Source organism: Eleutherodactylus coqui, chromosome 1, assembly GCF_035609145.1.
Source record: "Eleutherodactylus coqui strain aEleCoq1 chromosome 1, aEleCoq1.hap1, whole genome shotgun sequence".
NCBI lineage: Eukaryota > Metazoa > Chordata > Amphibia > Anura > Eleutherodactylidae > Eleutherodactylus > Eleutherodactylus coqui.
This window is the reverse complement of record NC_089837.1, coordinates 87,947,307-87,964,525: the sequence shown is the minus strand read 5'-3', so window position 1 is coordinate 87,964,525 and position 17,219 is coordinate 87,947,307. Positions and strand designations below refer to the sequence as shown.

At 42.7% G+C, this 17,219-nt stretch overlaps 1 protein-coding gene across 1 annotated transcript in view; it reads right to left on the bottom strand.

Annotated features, from left to right (window-relative positions):
* The window catches only part of SLC35G2 (solute carrier family 35 member G2), a 28,592-nt gene extending 14,283 nt beyond the window's left edge, over window positions 1–14,309 (bottom strand). The window contains exon 1 of the mRNA XM_066589285.1: window positions 14,230–14,309. The gene's annotated coding sequence lies outside the window, so the exon portion shown is untranslated. The remainder of the gene's footprint in view (window positions 1–14,229) is intronic.
* Window positions 14,310–17,219: the final 2,910 nt, after the last annotated feature.

Sequence of the window (17,219 nt, the reverse complement as noted above, 5' to 3'; positions counted from 1 at the left end):
CCTCTACAATGTAACAAAGAAGTAACCGCTGTGACCTAGATTCTTCCTCTAATGCTGAAATAAAATTCTAAATGTTATTAGATAATGCACAAAACAACATTTAGACTTAAGGTGCGCTTAGACACAAAGATTGATCGCTCAAAAGATGGCTTTTGAGCAATCATTTTGCATAATCTACTAATTGGTACTAATGCCTATTAGTACCAATTAGTAGCGTATGAGCCGCGGGAGCTGAATTTATTCAGAGGACCGCCCACTGTTCTCTGAATAAATTCCTTTTGTTCTGGGGCAATGCAATCAACTGTTCTCAGCGGTCCCCGGGCAGAGCACAGTGTTCGGTCCGTCTTATCAGCTGATCTGCTGAACTACGGATTTCAAGCCAAACTGAAGTCGGTCGTTCCGCAGAAAACTAAAATATGGGCACATTTACATGCAACGATTATTTTGAGCGATAATCGTTGTGTCTGAATGGGCCTTTACATTTTATAAAGTCACACAACTATGGCCTGTCTATATCATAAACCTGGGAGGACTAATAGACATGTGATGCTGATATGTTTTACACATCTTCATGAAACACATTATTCCCTAATGACTAATCACTAGGCCAATTTCAGACAAGCGTATTACGGACACAAAAATACGCTCGTAATACGCTTTTATAAAAGAGGCCTAAATCTAAGGCCAACCATGTACCAGGAGCCTGGCGCCTCTATTGCTCTGTGCTACAAAGTCATGGGCAATGAGGCATACCACAATTTGTTCTGTTTATTTCGTAGGAATCTTACAAAAAAAACCTTTTAATGTTTTTGTATGAATGTAGGAAGCATAGAGGTGCAGTCTACCCTCAGACACAGCTAAGGGTGCTATATTACAGCTCCATACCACTCAGAGGTTGGATGTCCAAGTGCACGAATATTAAGGCGAACCTGTCACCACTGTCTGTTAAGAACTTGTCTCCTGGCACTTCTGTTGTAGAAGACACAGTACTTGCATCCTCCATGAAATATCAATTCTTGAGAGTGTTTTCTTAGAAATCTGCATTGTGCCGTTCCTTTGTTATTCTACCTGAATATTTTTATTGTCAAGGAGAATGGTAATACCCAGTTCACAAACTTGTGTGTCCCCAGTGGCATAGCTATAGGGGTCGCCAGTGCTACAAGGCCCCTCAGCTAGGTGTCAAGGTGGCTCACAAGCCCCCCCCCGACACACTAACACTCACTGACCACACAGTTTCACCCCTTCCCGCTACAGAACGTACATTTATCTCTCTTCATACAGCACGGGCGCCATCTGTTCCTTACAGCCGGCACCTGGTGGCAACTGCTCCGATCAGCCACGCGGCTGATCAGATCTGTTAACCCTTTAAATGCCGCTGTCAATTCTGACAGCGGCATTTAAATCCCCTGAACGATATTGGGGGTCTTGTACGCCCCCCCCCCCACAATGAAATCGCAGAGAGCCATGTGGTTGTCATGGCAGCCAGAGGCCTTGTGAAAGGCCCCAGGGCTGTCTTGGCAGAATGCCTATCAAGCCATCACCGTGGGTTGGCTTGATAGACTGCCTACCCGATAGCAGTATGATGTGATGCAATAGCATTACATCATACTGCAGGAGTGATCAAAAGCATCGCAGGTTGTTCTCCCCTGGGGGGACTAAAAAAAAAAAAGTACTAAAAGTAAAAAAAAAAAAACCTTTTGCCATATTTACAATTAAAGAATCTAAATAATTAAATAAAAAATACATACTTTGTATCGCAGCATCCGTATAAGACCGATCTACCAAATTACCGCATTATTAATCCTGCATGATGAACATTGTCCAAAAAAGAACGCCAGAAATGCACTTTTTTGGTCCCCCTGTCTCTAAGAATAAAATGCAATAAAAAGTAATCTATGTATGTATTCCAAAATGGTACTAACGCAAACTACAGGACATACCGCAAAAAATGAGCCCTTGCACAACTACGTCGAAAAATAAAAGAGTTACTGTGCGCGGAAGGTGGCGGCAGAAAAAATTAAATGTCTTTGAAAAAAAATAAAAGTAGTACAGCAAAAAAGCAGAAACTATAAGTTTGTAATCGTACTAACCCATAAAATAAAGTTTTCATGTCATTTTTGTTGCAGTTTGTGCACCATTGAAACAAGACACATGGAATGTCGTTTTTGTTTTTTTTTTTCATTTTACTCCACTTATAATTTTTAACATTTTTACAGTACATTATATGGTACATTAACTAGTACTATTGACAAATGCAACTCATTCTTCAAAAAACAAGCCCTCATACAGCGACGTCGATGGATAAATAAAGGAGTTATGATTTTTTAAAAGGGGGAGGAAAAAACGAAAATGGAAAAAAAGGGCCGCGTCATTAAGAGGTTAATGCTATGACCCAGTCCCCCAGGCAGAACTGACAGCATCTCCTGCTTGGTAATAGATAGCGCTTCCTCCCAAGCCTGGCTCAGACTCCTACCCTATGATGTTCTGAGTAGATATCATGAAAGGGGAGGAGAGTAAGCCGGGCCAGGGAGGTAGCCAGCACCGTATGATGGACTGGATCACAGCATTAGCCCTTTCCAATCCAATTTGTATCCTGGTTTTCCTAGGGGGCTTACTCTTTTTCTGCCATTTATACAATGGCGCTATATGCTGGCTAAAGCCAGTACTGCATGAGGTGACACGTTGGACAGGCTCTGACAGCAGAGAGGCTGGCAATATATAGTAAGAGAACCCCGACGGATGTCTTTAAACATCAAAGCTGTACAGCCTTAAATCATAATGTCTTCAGACGTCCGACAGTGGATTGGAAAGGGTTAAACTGTGTGTTTCGTAAACATCTATTTCTATTGTGTCCCCGAATCGCCGCGGTCTGCACGAGGATTTTCCGCAGTGGAAATTCTGTGTCATTTTGCAAGTATATGGGTATTGCCTGACATAGCCTATGACAAGTTGCACCAGAAAAGCGTCAGTGAAACTCATCCTTTCAATGCACTATGGTCATCACACTGATGCCCAATATTTTATAATAAAAGGTAATTTGTGATTTTTGCTCATCCATTGGCTGAGCTGGATTTTCTCCTTGATGCTGTATTCCTTGAGGAATAACCAAGGTAACACGAACTGATATATACATATAACAACTTTTAGTTAAAAATGCCAAAAAATATATAATTTCCAAGTGGATCTATTCTGCTAGGTCTGAGGCCTCCTTTATAGTCATGCTCTATACCAGTGATGGTGAACCTTTTAGAGACCAAGTGCCCAAATTGCAACCCAAAACCCACTTATTTTATTGCAAAGTGCCAACACAGCAATTTAAATTGAATACTTAGGCCAAGTACAATATTGGGCCGTGAAACTTGGCCTGATATCGCACTTATGCACATGCGATGTATCGGCGGATGTGAGTGTGCAGCATCCGAGGAGCAGGCCCACAGCTGAGGAGACAGTGGGGTGGAGATGTTATCTTTTTCAGGGGTCTCTATCATCTCCTCCCACTGATGGTAACTCAGTCGCCGCAGGGGGAGATCACAGGGGTAGTAACCGGGGGGTTACCTGTAGTTTAAGTGTCACTCGTGACGCCACCGTTCCTTCTCGAGGGATGGATCTTGCAGATTAATAAAATAGTGCAACAGTAGTACAAGAATTATATCTCAGTGGAGCTCACAGGGTATTCGTACAATCCACAGTCATCTGCAGGTTCCTTCACTCCTGGTACTCACTTTCTCCACCTGCAAAACACAAACTTTCCTGCTCTCGCTATGAAGTGGTTGCTTTGTCTCAGCACTCGGCAGTAGTACTGAGGATTCCTGGGTTGAACTAGGACCAGGCTAAGCATCAGGCAATCGCTCGGCCTCCTCCATTTTCTCCATTCAGACCGATCTGACAGCGTCTCCTGACTGACTCCCTCCTTTTTCTCTCTTCTTACTCTCATTCTTGCAGACACAAATATATCTAGCACCATCACGTGACCACAAACAATACATTTTCCAAACAGGACAGAACATACCAGACATAAACCCTTTCAGTCCTGCAAAACATCCAATACACATAAATCTAATGCACTCCACAAACAAGACACTGACAAGACATTGACGTGAGTCAGACATAAAACATTCTGGAGGGGACCCCATTAACTCTGGGCCACTACAGGTGTTTTTCTGTAAAATACACTCCCCTTCACTTCGGTGAGGTTGTTCTCCTCCAGTGTGGCCTTCAGCCACGTCAGAGGATCGGCAAGTGTTTCCCATTGTTTTCAGTGGGAAACCTCACATTGCACTTGCGTACACATTGCATGCCATACAAAGTATTTTCTTGTCCCATTGAACCCCCAAAGATAGGACATGCTGAAATCTTTTCCCGCATCGTTCATGGATGGATTTTTTCCAAGATTTGTGTATCTCGCAATGCACAAATTTTGTGCGATTCTCATGACCGCGTGTAAGCAACCTATGTCAGCTTGAGGTACACTGCCACATGCAGAGTGGCTTCAGTAGTAATCGTGTCCCCTATATTGTCCTCAGTAGTGATATTATTACTACTAGGGCTGATCTAGGGGACACTGTTTCTAATAGTGTCCCCTATATCAGCCCCAGTAGTAATAGTGACCCCCACAGTAGCCCTAGTAGTAATAGCGCATTCTGAGACTGATATACTTACCTCCTCCTTGTCTGCAAAGCACTGCTGCTCCTCTGCTTTGCGCTACTACGGACGAAAGTGTGTGCACTCGGATGCTTCCTCCTTTCTCCACTCCTCCTGCGAAACCAATGAGGAGAGGTCAAGGGAGGAAGATCCAGGATACACATACTGCCATCAGTGTGTGCATCCTGCAGCAGTGCCACTGAGTGATTAGCAGCCGGGGAGCTGTGGCACCACGGCTGGTAATCCCTTTCCTGGTGACCCGACATCCCGAAAGCGAGACAGATATCCAGAAAGCGTGACAAAAGGGCTGTCCTGCTTAGGGACTCTGAGGACAGCGAGAAACAGGGTCTCAAAGTGGGACTGTCCCACTTAAATTTGGACGTCTGGTCACCTTATTCTAGTAGTAAGAATAACAAATGGCGCGTGTGCCCACAGAGAGAGCTGTGAGTGCCTCGTCTAGCGCGCGTGCCATTGGTTCGCCACCACTCCTCTATACTGTGCTGTATTATAGACATCAGTATCAACGTTTGGCAGGAATTATTATGGAGGCTACTTATCTTGGTTAGGTAGAACAAAAGATCATCAGACTATCAATAGGTCTACACACTTACAATCACCATATCACTACATTTTTTTTAATATTGATAGGACTTTCTAATGTTAAAACACATCGCACAAAAATCGCAAGTTTGTACTTTGCAATTTTTGTGCGATGCGCTTTTAACATTAGAAAGTGCTATTAAGATTCGCATTAAAAAATGCAGCGTTATCGAGTGAGAATGTCAGTAAAAAAGCGGATTATGAAATCAATGATTTTCAATGGTTTCCTTCCCATCTACGATGCGATGCAGAGTGAATAGAAAAAAGTCGCAGCATGATCTATTTTTCTGAATTTTTTATCTCCCATATTTCCCTATGGAGCCTCCTTTTTATCGCAACGCTACAAACTTGCGATATGATGCGATTTTAACATTAGCAAGTCCTATTGACTCCCACGTTAAAAAAGCACATGATTTTCTTATCGCTCCATGTAACAAGCCTCCACCGACTACTCATAAAAAGGTGACAACATTCCGTTCCATTATGGCTGTAAAATTTGATGCTTTTCATATTTTACTAGTCTAGTGCATAGTCTGGCCACTAGGTGTCAGCAACCGGGAAATCAGTAACACTGGAGGATTTATTCTTACACAGACAGGACGGCATAAAACAAACTTTCTGCTGATATTGTCCATATGGAGACTAATACAAGGGCTGCTGGGAGCGTAGGGCTTAAATAACATAAAAGGCCCAGTAATTCACATTGGAGTGTCCCTGTTCAGTACAAAACTGATAGTGAAATTTCCTGATTTATGAAGATTCATCTTTTTCCGCGTCACTCATTCATGAACGTCACACCCTGATGTCACTCATTCATGAACGTCACACCCTGATGTCACTCATTCATGAACGTCACACCCTGATGTCACTCATTCATGAACATCACACCCTGATGTCACTCATTCATGAACATCAGACCCTGATGTCACTCATTCATGAACGTCAGACCCTGATGTCACTCATTCATGAACGTCACACCCTGATGTCACTCATTCATGAACATCACACCCTGATGTCACTCATTCATGAACATCAGACCCTGATGTCACTCATTCATGAACGTCAGACCCTGATGTCACTTATTCATGAACGTCAGACCCTGATGTCACTCATTCATGAACATCAGACCCTGAGGTCACTCATTCATGAACATCAGAGCCTGATGTCAGTCATTCATGAACGTCACACCCTGATGTCACTCATTCATGAACGTCACACCCTGATGTCACTCATTCATGAACGTCACACCCTGATGTCACTCATTCATGAACCTCACACCCTGATGTCACTCATTCATGAACGTCACACCCTGATGTCACTCATTCATGAACCTCACACCCTGATGTCACTCATTCATGTACGTCAGACCCTGATGTCACTCATTCTTGAACATCAGAGCCTGATGTCAGTCATTCATGAACGTCACACCCTGATGTCACTCATTCATGAACGTCAGACCCTGATGTCACTTATTCATGAACGTCAGACCCTGATGTCACTCATTCATGAACATTAGACCCTGAGGTCACTCATTCATGAACGTCAGACCCTGATGTCACTCATTCATGAACCTCACACCCTGATGTCACTCATTCATGAACGTCACACCCTGATGTCACTCATTCATGAACATCAGACCCTGATGTCACTCATTCATGAACGTCACACCCTGAAGTCACTCATTCATGAACGTCACACCCTGATGTCACTCATTCATGAACATCAGACCCTGAGGTCACTCATTCATGAACATCAGACCCTGATGTCACTCATTCATGAACGTCACACCCTGATGTCACTCATTCATGAACGTCAGACCCTGATGTCATTCATATATGAACGTCAGACCCTGATGTCACTCATTCGTGAATGTCAGACCCTGATTTCACTAATTCGTGAACGTCAGACCCCGATGTCACTCATTCATGAACTTCAGACCCTGATGTCACTCATTCATGAACGTCACACCCTGATGTCACTCATTCATGAACCTTACAACCTGATGTCACTCATTCATAAACATCACACCCTGATGTCACTCATTTTTTGCTCCATCTCCATCTCAGCTTTCTGTCTTCTACTTAGAAAACTGCATAGAACAGTATCTCCCAGCTCTAATCCTCGAGGCACTCCAACAGGTCATGTTTTCAGGATTTTCTCGGTGTTGCACAGGTGATCTAATTATTGTCGGTGCCTCAGACATTGCAACAGGTGTTCTTACTATAGGATATCCTGAAAACACGACCTATTGAGGACTGGAGTTGGGAAACACTGGTTAGAGACAGAAACCAAGACAGAACTGTAGGGGTCAATACATTAGTTGGAGAACTTTTTCCTATCTGTCTTACATAGTTTCTGTCCCTGAAAAGTGTTGAGCAGGAGGTCGGTATTTCAGGATGTGCCGTATATGCTCGGCTTGGAATAACAAACGTGCACATCTTTGAAATGCTGATATTCCACTAGATTTCTTCTCTGGTATCCTTACAGCATGTTGATGAGTTGGGTCCAACCATGTGAGACGGTCTGTTGTGTTCATTTACCTGTGGGACTTTGGCGCTGTTCTCAAACTCCCACTTTGCTACTATAGTGGAAACTGAGCAAAACAGAGACCAGAGATTTCTCTATCTCACATATTGAATTGAGGTTCTGTCTCTATGTAGTTTTCTGTATAGCAGATGGAAGGCTGAGACAGAGCCGTCTATGGAACAGAAAATGAGGTCAGAAACCATGTGCAATGGTGTTTTTTTACATAGTTAAAAAATATGTCCAAATAAAATATTTAGTTTTTAATTCGGTGCCAGAGTCCCTTCCCTTCTCTATATCACATACCGTCAACCTGTTTCAGATTTTTGAAGAAAAAAAAAAAAAGTGCTTCTTTAAATAAAAAATGGTGATGGGTCCCCTTTAAGAAAAGACTTAGGCCTCTTTCACACAAGCCAAAAACTGTGACCATCGTAAGCACCGGATTCCAATGTATTTGTTCAGATGGGCGATTTTCCAGGGCGTAAAATCTGCCGGCTGGAAAAGATAGCGCACACGGTGCGCATTCTGGACGGCCGCTTTTATGCGACACAGGAAAAGATAGGACTTGTCCTATTCTTTGCTGGAGTATGCCTACCGTTCCCATAGAATCCTATGAGAGCCGTCAAAAAAGGGAAATGGGAGGGAATTTAGCAGCGTCCAATGTTGTCATTCACACTGAAAAGAAGGCTTTTTGACATGCATACATTGTAGCAAGCGGGGTGCACTTGCCTGCGGATCGTCAACTCTCAGACCAGAATGGGCACTGACCACGTAGAAGTACTCTCTGGAGACACAGGTTTCCTTTAAACCTGGCTCCAGCCAGTCTTTATTCAGAGTACAACCAACATAAACAGAGTCCATATAACGTTCTTCAACAAAAACATAAAAGTCCACATACACACCCCACCTAGGTGTTAAGGTCAGGGTGGTCACCCATGTCGGACTCTGTCCTGTCCTAGGCCACCGGCCTGCAGCAGCTTAGCTCTGCTGCACAGGTCCGCTCTGGCTCTCTCAGCCAAGATCTCCCTGGGTGTAGCAGGAATGTACCCTTATATCCAACTTCCTGACCACACCTATGGGCGTTTTCCCTTTTCTCAGGCACCAGAATGCCTGTCTGTTGCCCCCAACAGACAGTTCTCTGTAGTGCTCCCCTACAACATATATACACCAACAACACTTCTAGCCCCAGCTGCCAAGAGAGAAATATGGTATCTGGGATACTTTTCTGGATCGTGGATCCTGGTTGGTCTTCATTGACTTATTTCCAGCGACCCTTTAGCTCAACGAACATTCCTCCCACAGCTGAGGCATAAGATCTCTAAGATTAACTTATAAGGTACAGTAAATTGGGAAATTACAGCTCACTTTGTGTTCTGTTACTTGAGACACATTTCAAGGGAACATTCAGTCAGTTTTTGTCTCCAGACGATGTGGTGTGAACCTCTAGGGAGCACATGAAGGAGGTGATAAGTAGGAAGGTAAATTTGAAAAATATGGTCCATTCATTACAGCGATACAATAAAGTCGTACTTAACAGGTTTATACAAATGAGCCTCTAGCTGCAACACTATTTAAAATTATTATCTCCACAACGTGCTCATTCCCGGCTGGTTGGATTGCTTTTTTTTAGTACATTTGCAGCTTGCAAATACAAAAATATTATCTTCCCCTTTACCGATTTACATTTTATAGACTTATTATTTCCTACATTTTTATGCTGTAGGTTTTTCACCCGCACAACAGCAAAGCACCATGCAAGTCAAAGGGTCTGTGCTGCAATTTCCTGTACAGTGTCGTACCGCGAGGAAAAACCGTGAGTCCCGTAAGGATTAATCTATTATGGCATCACTTTCCATGGTGGGAAAGGTCCCTTAAATTTAGCCTGTTGAATAGGTACTGAAGTATCTGAGTTACTGAACATTTGTTCTTTTGGAATCCAACTGAGTTAAGTACACAACAGTGAGAATACAGTGGTGTAACCATAGCGACCAATCATAATCCATGATATTCTATCATTATGCCGCTACATGCCTTGACCTCATGGAGACTCCTACTTGAATGGCTGTTTTCACACAGAGAATTGATCTCTATAGTAAACACATCCTCCAGACACGGCATAAATACATCATGTTCCATGTTTGCTTGATGCCATGCTATTATGTGGATAGAAGAATAAACGACCATATATCCAGTCGCGTTCCTAGTACCAGGAAGCATGAGGTCCTATTGTTATGCCACTCAATTGTATCCTTGACCTTAAGATGTGTATAGAATTGACTGCACGTTATTTCAGTGCTTCGTTCTGCGTCGCTCACATATAACTACCCTTTTAGTGCAATGGAACTGTTGCCGCGTTTCGGCTGCAATCAAGAAGTGGAACCAGGGTTGTATCAAAACATCAGTCCTAAGCCACATGATCGCACCTTTGGCGCAAGCGTTCTGTCATTTGGGACTGGGCACTGATGAATGCCTTATTACTGTCACTGCAGAAGGTCCCTTAGGTATTGTTTGTTATGTTTCCTTCTTCCCTCCTGCAAGATCTCCTGTGGTGTATGGACTGATTGGTCGAAAGGGAGGTGTTTTCCCTAGCTGGCCAGTCAGCCATAATGGAATGGTATTTACTCTGGTCCCACCCCTGCATGGGCGCCAGTTATTCTCTTGTGTACATGCATGCTGTACAAATCTCTGTCCATTTGTCTGGATCTAGTTTTGTTTATATTTGAGTCCTGTCCAAGCTATTCCTCCTTTGTTTGAAGGATTGTTGGATGCCCGAGTCATGTTCAATCTGTTCTCTTCATCCAATGGGTTGTTGGATACCTGCACTATGTCCTGCCGCCTCTGTCCAAAGAGTTGTTGGACACCTGTACCCTGTCCTGTCTGTTCCCCCTCTGTCTGACAGGTTGTTGGATGCCTGTACCCTGTCCTGTCTGTTCTTTCCATCCAATGGGTTATTGGATGCCTGAACCATGTCCTGTCTGTTCCCTCCATCCAATGGGTTATTGGATGCCTGGACCATGTCCTGTCTGTTCCCCCCATCCAATGGGCTGCCTGATGCCTGAACCATGTCCTGTTTGGTCTCCCTCCATTGAAAGAGTTGTTGGACACCTGTATCTTGTTTTGTCTGACATGCTTGGCATGGCAGTAGACTCCCGTCAGATATATACATGTAGATATTAATTCTCTGTGGGGTTTAATTAGCTTTCCCTAGCTCTGTTAACTTTTCCATCTGATATATAATCTTCCCTATCCTCTATGTAGGGACAGATTAGGTCCCCTAGGTTTGAGTCATGGATCTGTCTTTATTGGGGCAATTGCTTTGCTTTTAGGCAGAGTCAGGAAGATCATGAGGCGGTGAGTATTTGCTATGGGTTTGTGCTGCCTGCGAATGTAGGGAAAGGCAAGCAGGAGTAATTTATATCAGGGCACAGCTAGCGGACACCTTGCATGGGGCATTGCTGGCAGTTGCAAACTGGTGCCTCTATAGATTGGACTTGTTTTTCCAACACAACCCACAGATGCTCAATTGGATTAAGGTTTGGGGATATGGAGGTGAAGTCATCACCTTGTACTCTTTGTCAAGTTCCTCAAACCACTCCTGAACAATTTCCATAATCTGTCAAGGGGCATTATTCTATTGAAAGAGATCACTGCCTTTAGGGTAACCGCTGCCATGTAGAGGGCTACTTGGTCTATTGAATATTTATTCAGCTGGTACGTGTCAAAATAACTACCACATGAATGCCAGGAATCAAGGTTTCCCAGCAAACATTGCCCAAATCATCACACTGCCTTCGTCACATAGTACATCCTGGTGCCATCTGTTCCACTGATAGGTGACAGCCATCCACGTGATGTAAAAGAAAATGCGATTCATCGAACCAGGTCACCTTTTTCTATTGCTTCATGATTCAATTCTGATGCTCACATGTTCATAGTAAGCACTTTTGGTGGTGGGCAGAGGCCAGCATGGGCATGGTGACCAATCCACGGCTACATAGCCCCCTATACGGCAAGCTGTGATCTCCTGTGCGTTCTGACACTTTTCTATCATAGCCCACATTAATTCTTTCAGTAATTGTCCTACAGTAGGTCTTCTGTGTGATTGTACCCAGTAGGGTAACTTTCACGTCTCAATTGCATCAATGAGCCTTGAGCATCCCTGACCCTTTTCACTAATTTACTGATTGTCCTTCCTTGGACCACTTTTTAGTAGGTACTCAACACTGCATACTAGGTGCACACTGCGACCGTTTTGCAGATACTTTGAACCAGTTGTCTAGACACCAACATTTGGCCCTCGTCAAATTCAATAAGATCTTTGCCCATGTTTCCTCCTTCCAACACATCAACTTCAAGAACTGGCTGTTTACTTGCTGCCTGATACATTTCACCCCTTGACAGGTGCCTGTGTAACAGGATAATAAATGTTACTCACTTTACCTGTCAGTGGTTTTACTCTTATGGCTGATAGATATATATATTCAAGTTTTATGGTTATGGCAAATTATTTATAGTGGAGTTATAGGGGGACAGATCGCACTTAAAGTGCTCTAGGTGTGTTGAGATTCTGCATACACTTGCATCAAATTGAACTCATTGACAACAGCTGATTTATAAATCCCTGAAGTTAGTACAGTTGTATGCCCTTAAGGCATAACATAACCATGGAGAATGGTCTGAATAACTGAATTTTCACTTTTTACTCTTCTATCATAACTGATAATATAGAGTCATCCTAATTGATGACTCCCAATGGGCTACATAATGGATGTTAATGTAGCTTTCACACCTACTAACTCCCTTACTGGACCTCCCACAGCAAACAATTTAAGCTTTTAACAACACTGTGACTGTTGCTTGATGTCATATCTGCAGATGGGCATAGACAATAACCATGACTGTATAATGGGCAAGCAAATGACATCCGGTGTCTTTCTGCAAACAGCTATAAAAGCTTAGCTACTATTTGCTTTTTAGTATCTTTTTAACTTTTTTCCAATCCATTTGCAATTTGCAATGATACTCTAGTTTCTTTCTAGTAAGCCTCCAGTATCAAGTACATAGTCAGAAGGAATACGTGCCGTATAATTTACTAAACCCTTTAATTTTCTGGAATCTGTAATTATACAATCTATACATTGAACTTATATGTAGCTCCCAACGCCTTTTAGTTCTCAGCCACTCAGCATTGAATGCTCCTGTTTTGTCTACACCATTTATTTCCTGCGCTGAAATATGCTAAATTTGTTCTTTTAAGTTATTTGATGGTTTCTTTGTTAGATCAAACTCAATCTAAAATCTTAAGGCTAAGTAATTATTACTATGATTGTATCTCTGATCCCTTGGGCTATTTCTAACTGAACGTACAAATGCCAACATTGGTTTATTGCCTCATTTGCTACACCGAGGACATTAAAATGACAGCAAAACTGCATTGAGTGTACATCCAATTATGTCTTCATCCATTTTTTAAGAGACTGATAAAAACAAATACAACTGAAGAAGCCACTGGAAGAGATTAGAAAGATGATATTCTATAAGAAATATATTGTGTACCTATATTTACTTTCAATCCAACCACGAATAGTTAAAAGTTCAATATGTTACAACATAAAAGAAAACATTGGCATATATATATATATATATATATATATATATATATATATACATACACGTAATATACACACATATATATATATATATACATATGATACAAATATATATAAATAAAAGATATAATGTTTCCAAACTCCATATTTCAGACTGCCAATAATGCAGCACCCAATAAACTAAGAAGAGCATACTATTTTCTGTGCCCTGTTTAAAACAGGATTCAGTTAGACACTAATAGACCTAATACTAAAATCTTAGGGCTCCAAAATCTACTATAGCCTCTCACTTCCAGTGACTTTCCAATATGCACATCGCCATCCAGTCTAAGTAGAGCAACAAACCCATCTGCAATGAAGTGAGGTGGAAGACACACATCATGGGTCCTTATTGACAGGCATTTCAGCACCACGGATAGCAATGCCATAAAAGCACCAAGGACACAGCTCAAGTCGCATCTCCACAAACAGTTGCAAGACGTACAGACATGTAAACCAGATAGGAAGACCAACAAGAACATCTGAGCTTAAATGGGGTGAAAGATAGGCATTATTAGACTAGGAAAAGAGAGGTTCAGCACCACGGAAAGCACTATACTAAAATGCCAAGGGCAAAGCTCAAGTCACCTTCCCCGAAGCCAGCCTACTGCCTAATGTACATCTCATGAATGTATCGCTTAGTAGTAATTTATAGGTTTACTCTTGCCAAGGAGAATATGCTTGGTGATGAGCCAAGACACCACTCATTCTATCATCTGCACTATATCACCATCAAGGCACAGTGCCCACTGCCTTCTTCATGCAATCCTCAATGGAAATCCCATTCATCTGCAAACATACACTAAGAAGCCATTACCTCTTACTGTAGCAGGTGGAGTATACTGCCTCACAGGCAAATAGTTCTCCTGCCCTGGGATGAGCACATCTTCAGTTGACTTTATCTGTTCTTGGTATCTTCTTTGGCCCAGTACGGTAGTAAGGAAGAAAAGCCCAAAAATGTTCTCTCTATATGTCTACTGGGAGCTGCAGGAAAATAATGATTATAGGAGGGCAGTGAGCTCTCCCCACCCCCTGCCTCCCCCTCCCTTACCCTGCCTCTCTTGCTCTTCGCTCAGATTGCATTTGTCAAACATACAAGAGAGGAAATAGGGACGGAGGTTGCAGCTGGAGGGGGGACTGTGATAAGCCACAGAGCTGCATGGATGGGAGTAGGACAATGTGCGCATGAGCAGCAGAGCTTGGGGGCATCTGGCACGCCTGTCATAAGCTGTTTGCTTTCTTGTTGTCTCAATGTGCATGGAAATATTATGTTTTTTAATAGTTTTCTGGTGCATTTGCAACTTAACCCTTGCACTGCCAGATTATCCTCTCATTGCTCAATATGCTGCTTTCGATTCTTCGTGGAAAATGGAGAGCTGTACTGATTTTTGTCAATGAACTGTTTGGTTAATATGAGAATGTGTGAATTCATTGCGCATAAATAGGGGTCTGTGATAACTTTGATATATTGCTGCTTCATGTAATATAATGTGTTACATTACATTCATTCATAAAATTGAGGCTCTAAGGGAATTTTAAAATATTGGATAAGCAATTGCAGCCATAGCAATTTCCTAACCTTACTATTGGAATTATTTCAACTTACGGCATAAGCAGCAGCTACAGGATACAGGCTATCATTTACAGCAGCCTATATTCTCACAATGCACTGCAGCACAGGCTGATGTAAAGGTGTCAATAACAGTGTGAATCTGCATTGCACTGAGAAATTATATACTGCTACACTAGGAACTGTAATGGTCTGAACTGAAGTGTTATATGCCCCAAACTCTAGTAGGTTGTTATTTATTCATGGGCATCCAATAGCAGCTGTTCAGTACTGAACGGCTGCTATTAACACTGAGCGATCATCGTTTAGAATTTTATGCAGCTTAAAAATACGCCGCACCCTGAAAAGCCATCGCTCGGCATAAATCCTTGGGATGCCTTCCAATGCTTATATAGAGAAACCTCTAAGCTTTTAGCAGCGTTGTACGCTGCTAAAATGCCTCCCCCTCCCTTTCTTTTTCCAGCTCCCATTGGAGTCTATGGGAGTCGTCACCGTATATCGGTCAAAATATAGTTCCAGAACTATCTTTTTACCCGCTGTATACCCGGCGGTGCATATTTCAGTCGAGGATGTTCCTTCTTTTACATTTCAACATTTTTACGTGCCGTGTGAACGAATGCAATGCCTCAGATGGTTGTGTATATTGGTCGGCCGTTAAAATGCGCCGTAAATGTGCTCATGTGAATGAAGCCTAAGGCTGGGTTTGGCCGAGATCTCCGCCAGGAAAGCACTGCTTCAACACCCGCGGCACTTAGCCACAGGTTGTGAAGCCGCCTGGCTGCTCACTTTTCTGTTGTGGCCAGCACTCCCCTAGAGGAGAGCGCGGCCGTAGCGGAATTAAAAAAAAATGGACATGCTGTGGCCGGCGAATCCACGCTGCAACGTCGGCTTTGCTGCGACGGATTTGCTGTCCCATGTGGACGAGATTTCTGAGAAATCTCATCCACATGGCTGGCTAATCCCAGGATTAGTGGCCGCAGGTGGACTTGCCACGGCAGAATTCCGGACGGAATTTCCACGGCAAATCTGCTCTGTGTGAACCCAGCCTTAGAGTCAAGTTAAACTTTGCTACTTCTACATAAGTTTATTAGGATTATTTAATTACCAGCTCCCACACATAACTCCATTCTGCAGTCTGTGTTCTGTAGGCAGAGTACTGGCTGCAGTAAATAGAGGTTTGCAGTTTGCCGGATCTTGTGATTATTAGCAGCTTCTTTACAGGCATTATTTACAGAAGCTTTCTCATATATTGACATATTATGTGCATTATAAAAACCCTATGATCCTGCTGTCTGGTAGTCCATCATCAGATTTTACACTGAAGCAAGAAATTCCATCTACACTGTACAATGAAGCAAATATACTGCATCGGAAATTCAGAACTCTGCTCCCACTTCATTCACTTCACAGTCTGAGTTGGAATGAATAATAAGCTGCTAAAAAATCTGCGGAGCAGGTCAATGATTTTATTCATAGAAAAAGGCTTGAAGAGCTACATAACATTAACTGTTGGAGGAGGCGCACGAGCACAAGACTCAGAAGTCACATTCAGGCCCCCTTCACACGGGTGTATTGGCGCACCCAAAACTTGGACGTGCAACATGCAGTGAATAGGACGCATTGATTTCAATGGGTTCCTTCACATGTGCATATGTTCCTGTGCATTTTGGTCATGCAAAAAAAAAAATGTAGCATGCTCTATTTTCCTGGACATTTGTGCACCCAGAGTCCCCATAGAAGTCAATGCGGATGTGCAAATGTGTACACAATATGCTAGGAGATGCATAAAACAATGCATAATTGGGCAGGAAAAAGAGCACACCTGAAACTCATTAGACTAGCCATTTCAATCGGTGCGTTTTGTTTCCTGTGTGCCAACGAACATGCCTTGTGGGTAAAATGACAAGCCGCACAGTACACTTTAAGCACTCTACTATGTGGGCAGAATCTAGTATTGCACATTCAGATACTTTGTATTGGTGAATGGAATGCAAAGAGCACAGTGAAGACTGAAACACAGGAAAAGCGATCAGAGAAGGTTGGCATCAGAGTAATTTAAGGGCTTAAATGCAGGGGCATGTTTTAGGCTTGTTTTGCGGTCGAAAAACGGTCCGAAACCAAACCATTGATTTCAATGATTTTGTTTTCACTATTAGTATTAACGCTCCAGAACTGAAAGGGTTTGCCATATCTTTCTCATACGTAGATTTTCTACGTGTGATAAGGATAGGGCAGGA